At 29.4% G+C, this 18235-nt stretch overlaps 1 protein-coding gene across 2 annotated transcripts in view; it reads left to right on the forward strand.

Moving 5' to 3' along the window:
* Positions 1–18235, forward strand: part of Ms (Myosuppressin) — a 377051-nt gene that overhangs the window by 82316 nt on the left and 276500 nt on the right. For both annotated transcript variants that reach the window (XM_067052342.1, XM_067052343.1), the window contains exon 3: positions 10211–10263. The gene's annotated coding sequence lies outside the window, so the exon portion shown is untranslated. The remainder of the gene's footprint in view (positions 1–10210; positions 10264–18235) is intronic.

The following is an 18235-nucleotide window of genomic DNA, read 5'->3' on the forward strand; positions in this document are numbered from 1 at the left end:
GCCATTTATATTTTATTTAATTTTGCTAATATTCGTTAAATTTTATTTATTTTTTAATTTGATTATTTATTATTTTATTATTATTATTTTTTTCCCCTTCCGATCAAGTTATATTTTTGTCAGTAAATTTTGTGATTTTAAAAACTGAAACACCAAGTTTATTGCTTTATCATCGTCTCCAAGGGTTTTTGTGATATCTTGGTTTAGTGCCAAGCTATTGAGGTGTGGTGTGAAATATGGGCATCGTTGGAAAACATGGCTTATTGTTAGATTGTTGTTGCAATCCTGGCAGTTCGGAGGTGTTTCTTTTGAAATAAGATAGGAGTGGGTGAGCCTCGTGTGACCTATTCTCAGCCTAGACAGTAAAACTTCCTCTTTATGGCATTTACGGCTGGAGGTACTCCAGGGCTTGACACCTTTTTTAATAATTTTTAACTTATTAACTTTTGTTCCACAAAGATGGCCATTTATCTTTGACTTCCTTTACAAGAGGCCTGCTATTCTCTGATGGAGTTAAAATTGCTTTTCCCCATCCCGGAAGCGCGAGTGCTTCTCTTGCAGCGTGATTGGCTAGTTCATTCCCTGCGATTCCTACATAGCTTGGAACCCATATAAATGTAACTGACATACCCATATTGTGTAGAGTTTTTTAGTGAAAATGGATGTAGGAAATTTTCGGATGCTCTGGATACTTACAATCTAAACCTTTTATCAAGCTTAATGAATCTGTAATTATTGTAATGTTGGTGTGGTTCAAAGACAAACAGAAGTGAAGTGCTGCTGCTATTGCATTTAGTTCGGCAGTGAATATGTTGCATAGTTTGTGGAGTTCAATTTTGAACGTTGTGTCATTTGTTACAAAGGATGATGCTGCTGATTGGTCTGATTTTGATCCATCTGTATAGATTATAAAGGATTCGGGCATGTTATGAATTATACGAGAAAAGTGGGCTTTATATTATACTGGTTCGGTATTATTTTTCGAGTATTTGTACAGGTCTAAAATAGTTTTAGGACGTTGGAAGGTGGATGATTGTTTTCGGATTTGTCAATTGTTATCGTTTTGAGAAAAGCGATAGCCGAGGAGAGTCTTTCTGATAACGGAAGTGTTGAATTCTGTTTTTGTCAAAAAATAATAGAAAATTTTGGATTAAAAATATATTTATGTGTCGGATGTTTTGTTTGTGGATATAATTTTGAACTGTAGTTTATGGCTAATTTAGATCTTCTGAACGGAAGTCCAGATTCAGCGCATAAACTTAGAATGGAGCTTGTTCGAAATGCTCCAGTCACAATTCGGATTCCTAAGGATTAGAGCTAATATTTTTCTTATTTACTCTACTTTAAATGATACTATATTAGGTTTTTCCTAGTGTTGTAGGTAGTTTCAAAGATATGAAGTTCCAAATGAAAAATATCTGCTTTTAAACATTTTAAAGTAACCGCCATTTTGTATTTCCCTTAGCTATACTTAGCAGACTCATCAATTTCGACTAATTATACGTAATTTAAATTGATATTATCAAACATTAGGATGGAATTTCGGACTTTTTTTCCACAGTGCTCTTTTACTATTATCAGTTATCCTGATATCGTGACTAAAAGAAATCATTTCTTTTGAACCAACGATTGTAAAAAATACGGATAGGCTGAAAAAAATTAATTAAATAATAATAAAAATATTGCTTTGTTTGAGTAAAACAAAAAAGTATAAAAACGTTACCTCAGAACACTTTATTTTGCGACCTTGTACTAATCTTTTAAACAGGATGAGTGAACCCTCAGTGTAAAAATAGTAACGTTCTGTAAATATGAAATCAAACCACGTCATATTGTGTCAAGGTAGAGTTATTGCCTACTACACATCAGAAACAGTTTAAGTCTCAGCTATTTACCTAAAAACAAAGAATGCTTGGAAGGAAAGCTTTTAACCTAAGTCCACACCCGGAACATGTATATACTTTGTCATCTCCACACATAGGTGTGCTGAATCTACTTTCAACTTATTCAAACAGAGCACATCTTCCTCCGTCTTTGAAGTAAGCATATTCATTTGTTATATATTTTTAAAACAATGAATGAATAAATAAAACAATAAATTAATCAAAGCATATAAGTTGTTTATAAATTTCAAGAGGATTAATAACATAAAGTTTTTTTTCTCTTAAAATCTTGATTGAAAGGAAGCTTTTTAAGTTGAAATGGTTTTAACAAAGATTCTTTCTACTTATTCTTAAAAATAATTTTATTTACTTTACTAAGCTTTTTTTTTTTTTTTTTATTCGGTTGAATTTCTATACTGCCCGATTCTAGCCATGGTAGGGGGTCAAATTTTTCATTTTGAGGGGCCCGCCGCTTTATGAAAAAAGTCAACGCCCCAGGCCGGAATCGAACCGGCGCCGCCCGCAGATCTCAGATTGATAGACCTACGCCTAACCAACTGAACTTCGGATAGCCCTTACTATAGTACTAGAATAACCTATCTTCAGTATTTTTTTTGGTAAGGCATCCTATTCAACAAAAAGTGGGATACTTAAATGTACAGATCTAACGCAATTCAGTATGTTTTAATTGTTCTGGGATAATGTATTACATTATCTCTTACATCTCTGTATCTCTTTGCTGGTATTTTTGAATATGTTGTAGTGAGGATATGATATATTGCAATAGTCAATTTTCTCTGTTCTAGCGAGGTTGCTTTAGAAAATGTTTCCTAGTCTTTAAACAATATTCAGGATCTAGTTTTTGTATTTTTTTTTCATCCATTTTCTTCCTTTCAACTAACTAAAAATTATTATGTAGAATGAAGCAGCTTACTATAGCTGTGTAGATTTTGTAAGAAGGCTATAAGACTGTATTTTTGGGACCATCTGGCCTGGAGCGTAATCATCTAATGCAACGTTATTCTTCTCACAGATCTTAATAATTTCAAGTATATACTTCACATATGATGCGTTGAGATGTATATACCATTAAGGTATCATTTTTCCCGTCCTCCGACTATGTAATTTCTGTAATAGAATATTTTAAAAATATAGAATATATTATAGTAATAACCTAAATTGTTATATTTTTTAAAAGTATAGGCCTAAGTTCCGTTTTAACGACATTTAAATAAATAATCGGTTCAAAGCTATAGGATTCACCCAGTATTTATTTATTACAATATAACATTATATTATAAAATAATATAAAATTTCGTAAAACAATAACTGTTAGATTACTGCTGCATTGAACGATCTATGGCATGCTTTTTTATAACTAACATGCTTCTGTCATGTTGCTTACTGACAGTTAACTTCTGGGCGAATTAGAAAAGATTCGCCCCACTCTTCTTTTTCACCCGTTACTCTACTCTTCCAGAGTACGACCTTGCGAAAGTAGATTCTATCAATTTTCATTCTTCATATAAAGTTTCTTTTATTTCTAGAACAAATGGTTGAAGTAGAGAAGAGACATAAAAGTTGAAGAAAATGGAGTTCGGGTACGAATAAACGGCACAGCAATAAAGAGAGCAATATATTTAACCGGTCACTTGTTAAACGCACTAGATGTCATCCCAAGTACTTTGTGCTTATGTGCTTATTAGGACTTATGTGGCTTTAAAAGATGTTGCCGTAGGAAACAAACAAGAAACATTTTATGTATAAATGTAAGAATATATGAGGTCCCATTTTACGTTTTAGACGAGATATAGCTTTATGTTTAGTAGCTGTATTTTACTATAAATTGAATATTGTAATTATTCAATTAATAATAAGAAGAGAGGGAGAGAGAGAGAGTAAGGTGGGGGTAAATGCATATCCTTGGACAAGCATAAATGGGTATTTTTCTGAAACTTGTTTGAGAGCTAGTGTATATTACTATATATAGTAATTTTTAGATAATTGATTTACTAAAATATTTTCTTTTCTATGGTATTAGAAGCCCCCCCAGCCCTCCCAACGAAACCAATTTGAGAAAAATACTCTTTCATGAACTTATCTCGACTTACCTTACAATACTCTCAATATTATCAGGTAAAAAAAACAAACTAAGTAATCAATTCTGAAGCGGGTTCTACTTCTAAAGTATATATCAGTTACGAAAATTTATTGTTAACAGAAAGATTTTGCTCTTGAACAAAATTATTTTCAATATACAGCAAGGATTCATGTTGATGGATATACATGCACTATACATTCATGTTGGTTATAATACGATCTCTGGAAACATTTCTTTCTGTCTATGGTATATAATTTATATTGCAACATTTTACTGCTGTTCTATTGACATAAAATTTTTATTGCCGTAGCTGTCTATTTTCATATTATTTTATATACATATTTTGTGGCTACTTTACATTCAAATACATCTTAACTAGGTTTGAGCTGACTGCAAAAATTATTTCCGTTCATTTTTTGTTACCGTTGTTTACTGTTGTGTTAATACAAGAGGTTGTATATTTAAAAATATACTTCTAAAAAAAATCATGGCGTGGACAAAGAAAACCTCTAACTAAAGACAGAAATAGGAAACTTTCTGGATCCTGAAATTTTTTTACAGCCCTTAAGTTATAAAATTGACGTTGGCTGCAACTTTCACTCATATTACTCAAAATCCAGCCGGAAAGGAAATTTTACAGATGAGTACAATTTTACAGATTTTACATTTTGAATTAATATTGCCGAGACCTCTTAGTTATATCCCTCTAATTATAGTTATAACGCTATTTGCTCATGGACTATGATTTTTTTTTTTATTTAATCATCATTAATTTTTGTTACCCTAATTCATAATTGGATAGTAATTCAATATTAAATGATATTTTAAATTTAACTTTATCATAAACGTGGCATCGTTTTAGCCACGAAAATAGATACATAAATTCCATTTGTACATTTTTCTTAATAGTAGTTTTAGATAATATTAATAAATCCTAGAAAATTCAAAATTGATTTTATTTATACTTTTTGGAATTGAAAAATTCTGAATGTTGCCCATTATTTAAGAATTATCCCAGAACTACGACCCAGAATTTAAAATAATTCGTTTTGATTTTAAAAAATCAGCGAGTCCGAAGTTTGAAGTTTTATAGTATTAGTGAGTAATGGAATAAACTAAAACTGGTTCCAGGGAATAGTGATATGATTTGATTGAAATTAAAAGTCGCCTACTAATCGATTAAAAATGAATTATATTCGTAGAAACAACCATCTATAATTTCATCCTAACTTCACATCTTACAATTGGTAAAATAGAAAAATAAAAAGGGCGAAGATAATTTTTTCCGATCTTTTTGATAGTCCCGGACTAACTAACCCAAAGGTGTATTGTTCAATTCTTACCTGAACAATGATGATGTCTGAAGCAGGCTCACTTTCTCGTAGATTAATGATCCGTCCCCTTTCCAGGAGAACTTCTTTCACATGTCTCCGAAAATTAATTTTAACAATGGAAAGATTACTCAACTTACTTCAGACTTATAAATCGTCATTCCAAAATAATAATCTTCAAAACTTAGATTTAAAATTTGAACTTTTTAAGGCAATCAAATAATAACTATACATTTTATTTTATTTTTTAGTGTCTACATTAAAAACAGGTCCTTCATTTAAATCTTTATATTGAAATATAAATTTAAAGCTTGTATAATAAACAATGTTTAAATATTCTGTACATTATAAAACTTATTCCATAATTATCGGCCACCAAGCACAATCAAAAGAAAAACTCATTATAAATTAAAACCTTTGGTAATTGTATGGAAATATCTGACGCTTTAAGATGCTGTCTGTGATTAAACCGTAAAAAAATATTTTTTTTTTTGTTTTTTAATATCTTTATTGAAATTTACAACTGTATATTATATAATACATTCAGTAAATTTGATCTTAGTTAAAATAAAGTGTTACAGGCGTGTAGAGAAATTACCCCTTGGTAGCACTCTATAAAAAATATAAATTAAAATATGCTATAAGTATTTTTTTTTTAAATTACAAAGTAAATCCGTACCATTTTCCACGATTTTAAGTTTTTCTTACTTATTATGAAACTATTTGAAATTTCTTGAATGGAGTTTATCAGGAAAAAAAATCAGCTAAAATAACTTTAGTAAATTTATTGAAATAAAAAAAAAATAATTAAAAAAAATTGCTTTTATTTTTTATTATCTAACCATGAGAAAAATGTTTTGTCAGTTAAGAGATTCCAAATATTAATTGTTATAAAATAATTTTTTCTAAGTAATTAGCAAGGAAATATAGAATATTAATAAATATATTAGAGTAAGTTATAATTATAAATGTATTTTAATTATAAAAGACATGTTGTGATTTCAATGGGAATTAGACACTCAAAAGTGCATTCTGTGTGGCATTTAAAAATAAAGTAGGTAATGGGGGGGGGGGGAGTTAGGTTAAGTTGGGTGTTATCGTAAGGTAAGGCAAGGGGTGCCCAACGATCCTTAATATGGCACGTTGAGAGTTTCATTTTATTAATTAATTGCTAATAAAAACTCAGGACCAAAACTTGATTAATGAATACATAATCACGATTTTTTTTATGTTATTAGACACATTAAAAAAAAAATCGCTTATTTATAAAAAGTAACAATTAACTACATGAAAATATTTAGAAACATATGAAGGCAAATACAAGTAAGAAAAAAATAGTGTAATAATAAAAAAGAATTATCACTAACAATAAGCGTTAAAAGTAGAACATACGAACATTGGCTGTTTTCCTTTAAATTAATAAATTTTAATTATAATTAATTTTAATAATCCTTTAACTGGAAGAGTCTTATGGAATTAAAATGGATTTAGTGAATGACACAATTTGTTAAGAACGTTAAGAAACGTTACTGTATGATATGAAATAAACTATTATAGTTTAATAAGGAAGAAATTGTGTCATTCACTAAATCCATTTTAATTATAATTAAACCCACTCGTTTCTAACCTTGATTCCTGGCAATCCTCCAAGGCGCCTGAAAAGAAGATGGCCTCGTGACCTTATATTGTAAACTGTTTTAGAGTTCTACTACTGGGTAGTTTCTCTACATCTTGTATCATATCATATGTCATTATGATCAAATTTACTGGTTGTATTTTCTTATACAGTTGTAAATATCAACAAATAAATAAATTAAAAAAAAAAAAATTATAATTAACTTTGCAAGTATAATTAGTTAGCAGATAGATTTAACATAAAGATGATAGGTTGACAATAGTATATAGATATTAACATAGGCCTTGGAGATGGACACTCCGAAACGTTGTTAATGAATATATAATGAACTATAAATAAAGTGTAGTTAGAGTTGTTATGATTATATATTATACTTCCTGTGTAAAAAAAAATAATTGAAAAAATACCAAGAATTATGAATGATATTAAGATATTAGCCGCCAACTATAATCATAAGCCCATTTTACATCAAGGTATAGCATAGTTATCTAATTATGTTATGATACGGAAAACTCCAATACTTCTATAAAATTTAATTAAATTAATTATAGATCGTACATTAATCTATTCTATTAATATATCAAATTATTATTTAGACAAAAAAACAACAGATAATTGACCAAACCATGGGTAGTGCATCTGTTTTAGTGATCTTAGGACTCTAGTAAGGATTTTAAACTTGAAACTGCATTATTTTTTTCCATGGGGGGGGGGGCGAGGGAAGGTAAAATATCATCATTTGATAAGGAGAACGATGGAGGCTTTCATCAGTAGCCCTCTGGTTCATAAATTCAGCTACTCTTAGGTTTTACGGCACATCATCAGAACGTAGTAAACAGCCAGAGTACAGGAAATTTCGTTATTAGCGGCTCTATACTTATTCGGTCTGCCAACTCATCTTTCAGATGTCATCTTCACCGCCGTAAAAGTCTCTGTTCTATGCTCAGTTATTGGTTAAATGGAATTCATTCTTATTTAAAAACACTTCTTCTTCATATTATGCTGAATTATTTACGTTTAATTGGAAGGATTAAGTATGTAATGTAATGATATTTTTATATAATGAAGCTGTTACTGCGAATAACGGTTTAAAATATTTTATTTAAAGACAAATAGATTAATTCAATAATACAAGTAATGATATAATCACCGTGAGCTTATATTTTTTCTCTCTATAAATTTTTTCTTTTTGTCATTAGGAAATATTTGAAAATAAAACCAGTGGGTCATTTCGAGTAAAGAGGTAAATTTGCTTGACAGGGAATTTGTGATGATATGTACATGTCTGTTTTTTGTAAATAGCATTCATTTAGTTACTTAATGTTAAAAGTTTGTGATGGGACCCTATTATTTTTCCAAGAATTTTCGCTTCAATTAAGGAACCACGAAATTTTTAATTTAAAAATGATAAAAAAGGTTATCACTCAAATAAAAAAATAAATGCCTCTTCCGTGAGGCCTCTTAATTAGCTGTGGTCGGGATTGTTCATAAGGCTCTCTCCATCTTTCCAGTAGGCTCGCCTCTGAGTTGGAATCGAGGTAAAGTGTAGAGAATTATAACAAAGTATGGACAATTGTTTTCGTCTACTACGATTACAAATACCAAATTTGGGTAATATTCATGATCTATGTTTACGGATACCGATGTGTTCGTTAGTCATCGTATAACATCTTGTGACTTTGTAAATACATTTGTTAAATAATACAAATGTTTGAATAATTAGCTTAAATGTTAAAATAATTAACAAACAGCAGTAAACCTCTGGAAAGTTCCCACGATTACTCTTTTTACCCTTTCAAGCCATTTTTACCTTTTTCGGGAGTAGTAATTGCTCCTCAAAGATACAAGTATTGTTCGCAACACGCGTCCTGCAATATAGGACATAGGAAACTGTTATAGTCTTGGCTCTATCTATTCAGAATTCTTGTAACACCTCCTCCCTCCTCCCACGATCTGCCTTATTGTAACCATCTCCTGTGAGTTCCTATTATCTCCTAATATTACATATAAAATTTGACTGTTTGTTAGAGATTAAATCAATCTGAATCTTATTTATAGATTATAGAGTTGAAAAAATATCATATTTACTAAATATATTTTTTGTAATACATTTGTAAATTAGGAGCATAGTAGGACAGAGGTAAATCACTATACTATTAACTCCAAGGATCATAGATAAATAATTATTTATTTTGTAACTATCGCTAAATGCCAATCTTTTTTAGTTATATGGCTCACCTTGGGTTTACTCAGCCTCATAAACTGGATACTTTGGTTTTATAAAAAAAAGCACATCATACAGGAGTGTCCTAAGCACACAAGAGAAATGACCAATCTCGCAGTTCCTCAGTTCAATCCTCGGTTGCATTAAGTGACAGAAAAACCTTTCTGTAATTCTCGCTTCATAATTTAGAAAAAAATAATAACCACTTCCAGTTTTCTAAATAAAAATTATATATTTTTTAAAAATAAAATTGTAAATAATGTTTAAAAACATAAGTTATAATCTTTGAGAATTTATGATAGAATTCTACATTGAGACTGTTCCTTGCTGTTTCTGTCTAACAGCGTTTCTACGGTTGATGGGTGTTTCATAAGCAGCAATTATTGTGTATTTCTTTTTCTATTATATATCTCCATAGGTTCCTCATGGGGACCAACCTACAATTCTTAGAACTATCTTACCTATATATTCAAACCAAGAGCTAGATACCACAGACCTTCTTGCTATGGCATACTAGAAGTAATTCTTTCTAATTAATCAATGAATATCATTTCCAATGTCGTGTTCACCAATTTACAAAGCTATGTTAATCTGGTGACATGCAGGGTGTTTAAACTATAAAATCAATTCGGACTAACATTAGATTATATTTACATATGAATACGGTATTGTCAATACATAGCAACTTATTTATAGATATAACATTTTTATGAGATTTTCTAGTAAGAAATCATAGAATAGGAATTGATAATAATTTATTAATACACAGGATGTAGAAATTGTCATGTATTTTATGTTAGTTATTTATCATTAGCATTTTTTTTCATTCCTAAAACTTCTATTTGATCAATAAAGCCAAAATATGAAAATCATTGAGATGGTTGCAAGTTATATGCTGCATTGACAGATTAATGGTAAATGAGTAAATCTTATTTTTAAAGGTATAATTTTATTAAATATTCCATTTATTGCTCTATTATTACAATAACAAAACTTATTTATATTAATGATGACAATTTTTCTTTCGTGTTTCAGAAATTCGTGACCTCTCGGAAGAAACGATGGATTCGCAATACTGGAGTTTGAAGGTATTTGTTCTTAATCACTCAGAACTATTATATTATTCGTTTGTTATTCTCAAACAATAGTTAACATTTTCCAAAATACGCATAGTGAGTAATGAGGACTAGAATCTCTCTCTCTATTTTAGGCTACCTCAGTTACATATGGAACATTAAGGTCTTTGTGGATGATTTTATTTTTGACAAACTAGGGAGCATTTAGGATTTTAGGAAGGATTTTGGATTGTAAGGATTGGATACGAGAGGAATTCGAAGGTTTAGTAGAGCCTCAAAGCTCAACGCCGTTTGTCCAGATAGGCCTTATAATTTTTGTAATGGATTGGATGTTTGGACCGTTTGTCCAGAAAGTACTGTAATAGCCAAAATCGAAGTGCAGTTTCCTGTCTTTTCAGTCTTGTGTGAGGATTCCAGGTTAGTCGTTTGTCCAGATGTAGTCCAAGGTTGCGGATATGTTCTACAGGGGTAAGAGTAACATTATTAAATGAAACTGTAGGGCAGTCAGTAGTTTACGACGTAGGGAAAAGGTAATTTGATGGGATTTGTTGGAATTTATTTTAATCCTCCAATTACGACACCATTCTTCGAGGGCTGTGATATGGGATTGAAGAGTTTGGGATGCAATTAAAGGATTATTACTAACAGCGAGCACACATGTGTCATCGGCATACGTGGTGAGGATAGTGTTAGAATTGATTGGGATGTCAGCTGTATAGATTGTGTAGAGGATGGGACCGAGGATACTACCTTGAGGAACACCAGCAGACTGAGAATAGAGGGAAGAATAGGAACAACGATTCCTATTCTTCCCTCCATTGTAGAATAGGAACCGTTGTGGTTTACTTGTAATAATCTATTGATGAGAAAGGAACGGATGACGAGAAGGTATGTAGAAGGTAGGAATCTGCGGAGTTTGTAAAGCAGTCCCGGGTGCCAGACTCGATCAAAAGCCTGTTCTACATCGAAAAAGACTCCCACGCAGTACATTCCGCGCTCCAAAGAAGACGAGACAACGTCATTTTTAAAATTTAAACGAAATTTTTGATAAATTATGAAAAATAAATATGTTCAAATTGCAAAAATTGAAACACGCGATAATTCTCAATTTTTTTCCGGGAAACCTTAATGAAACATGTAATGTTAAGAAAGTGCATTATCTTAGTTCTATAGATTTATAATGCTTTCAAGCATATACATCGATTACGTCTGCGGATGAGGAAAAATTTCGTTGGATATAACTGGATTTTTTGAAGTTGAAGATGGATCTCACTTCTTTCATCTTGGAAATTCCTTGATTAGAAAGATGACGAAGGCAAATTAAAATTGAGTGTATAAAACCTTTTAACCGATGAAGAAGTTATATGCGGTGTTTTTGTTTATGTTTAAGCTTTTCTAAGTTGATGTATCACCTTTTTTTTATAATTAATCTTTCCATATTTGTATTAAATATTTAAGTAAAAACAAAAAAACTGATTTTCCCCAAGTAATATGAAACCGTGTACGATTATAGTAGTATGTTTTGTTGTTTATTTAAGGATTTTTTTTTTTTATTTGTCTTACTTTGTTCATGAATACATAAACTTTTGGTCGGTTAGTAAATGATGGACTATTTTATTTTGTTTTTAAAATAAAAAATTGAATTTCTTATTATTGCCATTTTTCCTATTTTGACTGTTGTCTTCTTGAACTATGGTGAAACCTGGTGAATGAAAGATCCATGATTCGATGGGACTGATAAAAAAATATATCCATCTATATAGGTTCTAAAGTCATAATATAGTAAGAGCAATAGTCGAAGATGCCTAGTTATGAAAGTAAAGAGTGAATTATATTTATTAAAATTTTACATTAACGAAAATTTTTTGGAATCTCAAAATTTTTCATTTATTCTATTGATTTGAAGAATTCCAAAACTTCTTTATTCGGAACGTACCTTATTCATCATAAAGTTTCAAGGAGTCCAAGTGATCTAATATATTCTTATTAAAATGTTCTCGGAAACTCCAGAATTTCAGTGTGTTTAAAGTAATAATTTTCTATGCGGGAAACTGAAGGTTATGAGAAACCTTGTTCTTTTGTGCAGAGGCATTTAAATGAAGCCAGAAAATTTCATATTCTCTCTTTCGGTGGTATCTCGATGAACTAATAATTTTAAAAATGTTTTCAAAAACATAGCAGTACCACTAATGTGAAATGTCATATAAATATTTTAAAAAACGGAGTATGATATTTAATACTGATTAAAATAAACACTTCCCCCCAAAAATGTAATTTGTTTTAATATATTAACTATTGTTTTATTAGTAATTATACAATTTATTAACATACTGATTCCCGAAAATACAAGCGCGTGTATCCTGTTATAGTAATTATAACTATCTGCATGATTGATGGGCTCACATCAGGTTAAGATAACTTGTCTAGCGATGGTTCGACAAACATCCCTTCATCACAAATATTAATTTCACTTTTCCGGGAAATAAGGAAAATCCTGCCATATTAAAACAATGTGGTCAGAAATTTGTAAATTTGAAGAATATCATCTTTGTTAGTATGTAACGATTCGGTTACTATGCTGTCCATTTCAAGTTACTTATCGTATTGTTAATATTTTTTATATAACAGCATCAAAACAAATTAGGATTCGTCCACACGCCTATTGTTCTGTGAGTTAATTTACACTTTTTATATTGACTTCTTTATAGATTTTTTTTTTTAGGAATTAATTTGTGTGTTACAAAACGAAGTATAATTCATCGGAAACATTTTGTATATGATTCAAATTAAATATTTATATTTGAATTTGATTAAAAGTCCTAAATAAAAACCACTAGTTATAAATTATTATTGCTTGAAACTTCCATCAAATGTCAATGAATAACGTAATGTTTTTATTAATTTGCCTTCTCAGTATCGATGGTAGAAAAGCCTTGTGTTCATGCACAAGTTGAAAAATAATTTTATATTCTAAAATCAGTCTAAAATATTCTAAAACTGGGTGCGAGGATCACACTACGCTTACTTATCATACATTGTTTTAATATGGCAGGATTTTCCTTATTTCCCGGAAAAGTGAAATTAATATTTGTGATGAAGGGATGTTTGTGGAACCATCGCTAGACAAGTTATCTTAACCTGATGTGAGCCCATCAATCATGCAGATAGTTATAATTACTATAACAGGATTTACGCGCTTGTATTTTCGGGAATCAGCATGTTTAAGTTGAACCTAAACCGGAACTCATATTTTTATATTATTTATTATGACAATACTTACCCGTTAAACTATAATAATGTTTTTTATTTATTTATTTATTTTTTTCAAAAGTATGGAATAAATTTAACAGTTTACTAAAATTTACTTCCTACTCTTAACCATTCGATGCTTAATTGTTAAAGAATCAATATTAAAAATACTAAGAATGATTTGATCAACTGAAAGGGTCATGTAAAGATAAAAATATGTGTATAAATGTAAGTAAAAACTGATTATTTAATAACTCAGTTATCAGATTGGCGAAACAGGAAAACCCACTACGCGTGCGCCCTTCAGCTTACAGTGAGACTCATGCTAGTACAAATCTTAATATTATTTATAATTGTACACCGATTATTAATAATAATTAATAAACATGCAGATTTTTCAACAGTATGTAATAGGTCTATATTACTACTTTTATTTCCAAAAATGTTTTTGCAACCTGGAGAAATATTTTATCTCTTGTCCCCTTATATCTGGGATTAAATTCTTTCATAGCATATATTCATCTATTTTTTATTAATAATAACAATGTGAAATGGTTAATTATTTTAAAAACAAAACAAAATTAAAGGTGCTTTAGTGGAAGCAAATTTGAAAATACGGTCAGAATATTTATATTAAATGAGGATAAATCCAGCAGCTAGTAAAAACTATTTAATTTTACATTAATATACTGAATTTAATAAGGAACGTTAGAGTAGTTTTTGAGAAAATCAAAAACATGTAAAAAATCGATTATATGAATACTATTTAGAAACTGGTCACATCCACTCGCCTAAAATATGTAATTTCAGTTTTGTAGGACTTTTCATTTTCAAGTAAGTCGAACAAGAAATTTTTCATATCGCAACCCTTCCCCTTACTATATATGTTCAGTATATATGTAAGTAAAAGTAAAAATCTTGTTATATATCAATTTTTACGGTCAACTATATATACATATATAAAAATATTCTGGTTTGTTTGTTTATTGTCGCTTAAAGGCGTAAAACACTCTGGCTATCCACAGGCATGCTAAAAATTATAATTAAAATCGAAGAGGAATTATAATTTAGAAAGAAGGCGATGTGCTTTTAAGAATTTAAACACTAATGTAACTTAAGATTCCTCATCTGTGAGAGCTTCTGATAAATTTGGATCAGTCCTATCCTGTTTATTGTTGGCAAATAGTGAGTACATTATTCAAAAATATGTTTAATCGTGAGAAAGGACTGACAATATTTGCGCGTTGGAGGTGGCAGTTTTCTAATCAGCTGAGAGTGCGTGAGGAGTGTATGACCTATTCTCAAGCGGGTTAGAGCAACTTCATCCCTGCGGCTGTTGTGGTTGGATGTCGACCATGATTTTACTAATCTTTTGATTTCATTTAACTTACTCGGAGAACTTTCAAATATTATGGTTCTATGAAGTATCACAAGTAATTTTTTTTTAATAATATTTGATAATGTTTTAAATGTCTAATAATTATATCTTATATTGTTTTAAATAATACAAATATCGTATTTATATGTAATATTTTAAATTATATTTCAATAAAAAAAATGTAAGTATATTGTTGATAAGTGAAAGAATGGCTTATCATTAATTTTTATCGAATTCCATCTACTAATTTCGCTGACACACGCGCAGAAATATTTTCCTAATATAACCAGTGAGTTTATTGAACAAGAAATAAATAATATTTAAAATTATATACTAAAATTGAATATATAGGTACAGTAGTTTAATTGTAATATGAAAAATATATCTTCTGAGATAGAGTAGTAAATAATTCCAAATAAGTGAACTCCAGCTAAAAAAATACAAACAAAATCGTCAATTTTTGATATTAAAAGACTACAAGCATTCAGTTGGCTTTACCAGACGGGCAAAACTGCGAAGGCGAAAAGGAAGTTTGACCCTGTATATATTTGTATTCATTATAATAAATTATCACAAGTTATTGTCATGATTTTTGCGATTTTAATTAATATAAGCCTCGTGGGACTTGAACTTAGTACACGTTTGGAGATTATTTTAATAGAATTGGGATTTGAGAAATTTAATAAGAGGAATATTGTTATTTTTCAATGAGATATTCTAGAAAATCTTTCTACTCTCAGCATATGAACGGTTTCCGAATAATTAAAATAATCTCGTATGGTTATTTAGTAGTAATAATATTAATCTTTATTTATTCCGGGACTGATCCCTCTTGAATAATATTATAGCCATCAAAATTAGGTTATAGAACGTTAGAATAAAATAAATATTAAATTATAACCCATTATAATCTATAATTATTGTATTGAATTTGAAAAAATAAAACATAAACAATAATAATTAACAGAATATCAAAAATAAAAATAGGTCAAATAATATAAAACTTTATATCATATGATAAATCATAAGGTGACTAACTTCTAATAAAATAAGAACCAAATACAAGTAAACTAAAAATAATAAACAAAATGGTCCAATTACTGCTAATATACATATTTATAAGTTTAAACGAAAATGAGAATCATCAAATACAGAAGATAAATATATAAATAAACCAACAACAAAGATAATAAAACAATAAATAAATCCTCCAACAAATCATAAATCTTAAGGTGTATTCAAATAAAATGAAATTTAAGGAAAACGAATGAAATGATGATGATTATATGAATATATTTATATACATGTTTATAGATTATTTAGAAATACTAACAACATTCGATAATATTTATGTTAAATATAATCTCTCTCTCCATCTATCTACATCTTATTTGAACATTTAATTGTTATTCTTCTAGAATTGGATGGACAGGAGGTAGCTGGAGATAAGGGATTTGAAGGTTGGAAGGGTAATAGAACAAATGAAGGAGGGGATAGAACTCCAAAGGGAAGAGAAATGGATGAGAAAAGATGTACCAAAGGCTGCGGTTCGATGGACAGCTACAAATAAGCCTATATGCCTCATAATACATTATATATATATAAAATGAGATTGAATATTATATAATTTTGAACTGCCTAATCTTGAATTACTTATGATGATCTATTGATAACAAATATTGAGTAACTACTTGATTTTTACATTGTGTTCAAAAGAATGTGTTTTAGATAGAAAAGATAAAAAATATACAACAATAATTAACAGAATTGTCTGCGTATGTTCAAAAGAATGTTTTTTAGAAAAGATAAAAAATAAACTACAATAATTAACAGAATAGTCTGCGTGTGTTCTAAAAAACAATAATGTTTTTTTAGAAAAGATAAAAATTAAACTACAATAATTAACAGAACGGTCTGTGTGAGTTCAAAAGAATTTTTTTGTAGGAAAAGTCATTCGGTTTCATCGTCTCTTGTTACTGAATACCTCTTCTTAAGTTATGTTGTGCTTAATTCGTATACATTAAGAAATACAATGTCTTACACTCAATGTCAAAAAGTCAATTAATTAACATCATTTAAACTATGAGATAGTTAAATTTAAAATCCAAGAGCTGCAAACATGAGAAATTAACATTTTGTTATGAGATTGTTACAGCAAATTAGAAATATGATAAAACAGATTTTGGACTTAAAATAGAATGGTGTTTTTTTCCCTACATCTAAGAAAAAATGGTGGTTTTGTTATAATCAGACTCGATGCAACTCCACAGACAGCATGAAAAAACACATTTAGTCACTGAACGGATTGTGTGAGATCACCATTTTGTTGGACAAAGTTAAACAGTGCAATAAACGTTTTTTCCGAGCTCATCCAGATTGGGAAAGAGTAAATTTTGGACAATTTCTTATGGACCAATGGAGAAGGAACAATTTTTTTTTTTTTAAATTACTTTTGGTTGGCTTAGAACGACCTCCATGAAATTGGAAAATTCAATAAGAAAACCAAATACCAATTTTAAAACAGCAAAATGAACGATAGAGAAATTGACTGTATGTTTAACCTGTTCCTTTCCAGAGATCGGTCTATAAATGTTGTATCAATATATAGTTGGATTATTTTATTTTCTTGGCTTATTATCTTAATTTTTTTTTCTTAATTTCTTGTTTCTATTAAAATATAGTATTTAAAACTATAACTATCAAAGATAGTTCAAGTAACTATTTTTTTCAAAGAAAGAGATTTTATCCCATTTCAGTCTCAAAACAATTTTTGTTTCTTATAAGTCCGACGTTTCGGCCATCCTCAATGACAATCTTAATACAACTTTAGAACCACATCATTTAAAAAAAAACAACTTTATGCAGGCTGTAAAGTTCATTAATTCAAGTCCATAATTACCCATTTTTTCAACTGCTCCCATTAAATTAAAAATTAAAACTTTTTATCACAGTCAACCTTCTCTGTTATAAATTATAATAGAGAAGCTGGCCGAAACGTCGGACTTATAAAGAAATGTTTCCCACAAACATTCCTCCAGTATGGCTTGAAAATAAGTTATAATATGCATAACAATTAATAACTTGGGATTAAGATTACAGATAATTATTATAAGAATTTATTATTAAGTGAACTATTAAATTTTAACTATTACACATATCTGTTAATGTTTATTAATCTTCGGAATCACCAGTAAATATTTGGACTGATGGTTAAAAATAAGGATTTTTTCAAACCTGTTTACTTCAAGGGGAATCTGCGAAACCGTAACAAACGTTATTTTGTTTTTTTACATTTTATGTAATTAGTGTTTTGATTAAAACAATATTATATGAAATCCATTAATCAAACATTTTTTA

Source organism: Halyomorpha halys, unplaced genomic scaffold (assembly GCF_000696795.3).
Source record: "Halyomorpha halys isolate HHAL.00 unplaced genomic scaffold, Hhal_1.1 Scaffold155.1, whole genome shotgun sequence".
NCBI classification, from domain to species: domain Eukaryota; kingdom Metazoa; phylum Arthropoda; class Insecta; order Hemiptera; family Pentatomidae; genus Halyomorpha; species Halyomorpha halys.